We start from the raw sequence: 4,321 nt of genomic DNA, 5'->3' as shown, positions 1-4,321 counted from the left end.
AAATATTAAAAAAATTAATTTACCAGAAATACTATGTATTTAAGTATGATGTAGAGTCAGTAAAGCTTTTGTATTTAAATCACCATACACATGGCATGCCCAATATGCAGGTCACTGAAAAACAAACAAAAACAAACTTGGCAGGCTGTCTGTCCCTAGGGAATTTAAAGTCTGAGGAAGGCATGGACTTCCATAATAAAGAATCAGTGGTAAACACTGATTCATAAAGCATCAAACTTAAGGAGAGAGATGAAGGTCAGTAAGAGCTGGAGTGGCCATAGGTTGCTTCTTCAAGGAGCTAGAACATGAACTGAGGGCTGGAAAGATGGCTCAGTGGTCAAGCGCATGGGCTACTCTTGCAGGGATCCGAGTTTGGTTCCCAGTACCCATGTTAGAGAGATCACAACCAACTGTAACTCCAGCTCCGGGGGTCTGACATTCTCTCCACAGACACCTGAACACATGTGGCATACATTCACACAGACATACATACACATAGGCATAAGGAAAAATAAATCTTCTTCAAAACAACCCAACTGGCCCCTGAAGGGTTGCTATGGTTTGGGTGGAAGGATGCATTTAGAGGGTGGGTGAGGCAGTTTGGTAATGTGTCACAGAGAATGCACTGACAGGGGAATTGTGCTAGATGGAGTGGGACCCTCGACCCAATATCTATGACATCACTCAGTTCTGGAAGGACCTGGAGGCAGGCAGTTCAGAATTGAGCCTTGGTACTTCCTAAGTGCCCAGACACAGTGGGAAACCCCAAGATTCCAACACATGGGAGAGGCCTCACCCTTCTGGAGCCAGTAGGGAAGACAGATCCATTTCAGAATCAGCCAGAAGTACCAGGCATGGCGGCACATGCCTTTAATCCCAGTACTCAGGAGATAGAGATAGGCTGATCTCTATGGGTTCAAAGCCAGCCTGGTCTACATATTGAGTTCCAGGCCAGTCAAAACTATAGAGCCAGACCCTATCTCAAAAGCCAAAAGCAAAAACAAAAGATGTCCTCTAGAAGTAGAAGGTGTGAAGGGCCAAATAGGGTCAGAAAAACACCACTGTGGCCTTGAGTAATATTATGTCTCTATAGAGACGTAAAATAACATTTATTCATTGCAGATTGGGAGGGCATCAATGCCAGACCAAAGAAATGGTGTCATCCGGGTCTAACGGAGGAGTTTGAGGGTGTGGTGTAGCATTTAGCAAGGACCTCGTGCTGCATTATAACATGGTAGAAAAACAGAAAGTCAACCAGATGTGCACAAAAGATCTCAAAGAAGGGTACAGGCTCACTTTGTGACAACCTGCTGTCGGTGTTACTAATGGATCCAATGAGATAGACACCGTCTTAGTGGGGTTTTTATTCCCGTGAAGAGACCCCATGACTATGGCAACTCGTAAACATCTAACTGGGGTGACTTACAGTTTCAGAAGTTTAGTCCATTATCAACATGGTGGGACATGGTGGCTGCAGGCAGACATGGTGCTGGAGAAGAAGCAGAGAGTTCTACATCCTGATCTGTAGGCAACAGGAAGTTAACTGTCTACCACACTGAGTATAGCTTGAGCACAGGAGACCTGAAAGCCCACACCTACAGTGACATACTTCCTCCAACAAGGCCACACCTACTCCAACAAAGCCACGCCTCCTAACAGTGCCACTGTCTTTGGGGGTCATTTTCTTTTAAACCACCAAACTATGAGTCTATGGGGGCCATTTTCGTTCAGGCTACCACAGACACCCATCCCTCATTACTATCCATTTCTCTCTTCAAGTTCCCACCTCGTCCAAGCTCTCGATGCCATCATACTTGGAACACAACCAACGAGAGCTTCAAAAGGCACACAGCACATCAGTGTTCCAGAAACACACGCTGCATGTGTGATCCAGCAGGAGCAAGGGGAGGCGGGGTGAGAAGGTGAAGGGTCAAACCTAGGTGACCACAAATCTAAAGGAAGAGGAGGAGAAGAACTCTACAGAACTGTTTGCTTCAGCAGATTGTATCCACAAGCTAAAGTAAGTGCAACATTTGCCTAGATAGGAAGTAGACGTGGGAATAGAATGAAGCCAGAGACCAGTACAAGGTCAGGCAGTACCTGTGGAGTGCCTGTCATGTGCTACATTGATGTTCGGAAAAGACAGGCTGGAACAGACAGCTCATGGGAAGGAGAGAAATCTGAATCACGTGGAGAGAAAGCACATTCAGGCTCTCCTTGATCGACTTATTCTTTCCCTCTTTCTTTCATGGGCTCATCTATTTATAAAATCACCAATTTGCCCGATCCCAGGTGCCCTCATTTATACTGTTTTCTATATTAAAAACCACTCTTTCATATCATGTAGAATAGACATGAACAGAACTTTTCGTATTTCAGAATGGCCCAGAGTATATATCATATGCTCCGCAACTGTATGTTATGATACAATTGAATATAGATAGGTTCAGTTTAGTCCAAGGCTGAGAGACAGCCAACAGATAAAGTTGGGAGATAGAAGAGTATAGGAAAACCAAAGAATGAGATGTGCATGCACAAGGGTCCCCAAAATTGGCAGCCACCAGGGACCCAGCCAGCACTTGTGTGTGAAATTCATCCCCATCCCTCAACTCAGAACAGACATGATAAAAACTGCAGGGTGTTTTTATATTGGCGGGAAGCTAGAAATTGATGCGCACTTAGACACAGAGTGGGTTTACATAGCGCTCTCCTGTAAGCTTCTGAGTGAGTAGTATGCCTTCCATGAGAGAAGTCTGTCCCTTTTAGAGACAGGTTGGGCATCTGAGATTCAAATCCTTGCATGGGGGGATATGTAAATAAGTTGCTATGCTCCCTCTAGAAGGCTGGAAGTGAAGAATAATTTCAAAACTGTGACGACACCTTCCTCTTGACCTCATTCAACACTTACTTGAGTGAGAAAAGTGAAATCAGTCAAAATTTATAGACTGTCTTGCCCCAATTTCTGCATGATTTTGGCTTTTCTTCTTTGTTGTATATGTGATTTATGGAACATGATCTAACAGTTACAACCCTGACGCCCAGTGAGCATAGGGTGCTTTGGGAAGTCAACACTAATGTCACGTGAGTGGCTGTATGGCATTAAGCTGTCCATAATGTCACAGCAGATGTCTAATTGCTTAAGAACATGAATAGAAGTTTCCACTGAAAGGCTGATTCAGTGAGCCTCTCCTCACTGGTGTCTCTGACTCTGACTTAAATCCCTAAATCCTAGGTCATTGTTGGAGATGGTGTCAGCTGCTGGATCAGCCTTTGATGCTGGACACGAAAGCATGGTACCATTAGCTAAATGAGAAGGCTGACTGGGGCAGTTTTCACTTTACCAAGGAGACACATGGATTTCTAGGCAAGAGAGGAACAGACTCTCTTTTCAAGTGAAATGGGATCCTTCTGGGGGTGGGAGGGGAGTGACAGAAGCCTAATTAGAGGTGACTTAAGGATCAAGATGATGAATCTGTGGGCTTGTTTAATGGAAAAAGTTAAAAGTGGATTTGTTGAGTTCGGACATGGCTGGGTCTACAGACCACTGTGACATCCACATGTCCAGGGGCCTGTGATGGACCAGCCACCACTTTTATGACCCAGGGTACTCTTGAGTAGGGAGAAGTGAGAAATTTGTAGAGAGAAGTATAGAGAGACAGAGACAGTTAGAAAACACAGGGCAGCTCGGGAGGGCCTGGATCCTAACCCACCGGCCCCTTCTGTCTCTGCTAAAGGGCCTTTTATAGGAATGCCAAGGGGATGAGGCAAAAGACCTTCCCCGGCACAGCCAAGTGTAGACCATCCCAAATGCCTGGTGACCATGCACATGGTCCAGCCATCCCCTAATGCAGCCCTGCTGTGTAAAGCAAGCTTAGATTTCACTAGAAAACCTTTGTGGGCTCCCACAAAGGCCTTGAGCTTGCTCATTTCTTATCTGTCTTTTTCTGTGGTCACATTATTTCCCTGGAAGCTCCAGGATTGCATCAGCTCCAGTGGTAGCAATTCCTAGCCCAAAGAGAAGACAAGCCCCCCTTCCCAGTCGCTCCACCAAAAGTTCCTGAATCGAGTCTGATTAGCCCTGCATACATGGTTCGTACATTCCCAAACCAAGCCAATTCTCTCAGCCAAAAGCATAGAAACATTTTGTTGGCTGGGCCTAGGTCACAGCCCGGTCATGGAGAGGAGAAGGTGAGAGCTACTCTCCTGATGCGCTTGGGGTAAGAATGAGAACAAAACAGTCATAAATGGGAAATGGACGCCAGGCAGGTAAAAGGGCAGGTCACCAACGTATATGGCCTCCACCTGTGAATGAATGCTATGG

The sequence above is a fragment of the Peromyscus maniculatus genome, chromosome 10 (assembly GCF_049852395.1).
Source record: "Peromyscus maniculatus bairdii isolate BWxNUB_F1_BW_parent chromosome 10, HU_Pman_BW_mat_3.1, whole genome shotgun sequence".
Taxonomy (NCBI): Eukaryota; Metazoa; Chordata; class Mammalia; order Rodentia; family Cricetidae; genus Peromyscus; species Peromyscus maniculatus.
This window is presented reverse-complemented; position numbering follows the sequence as displayed.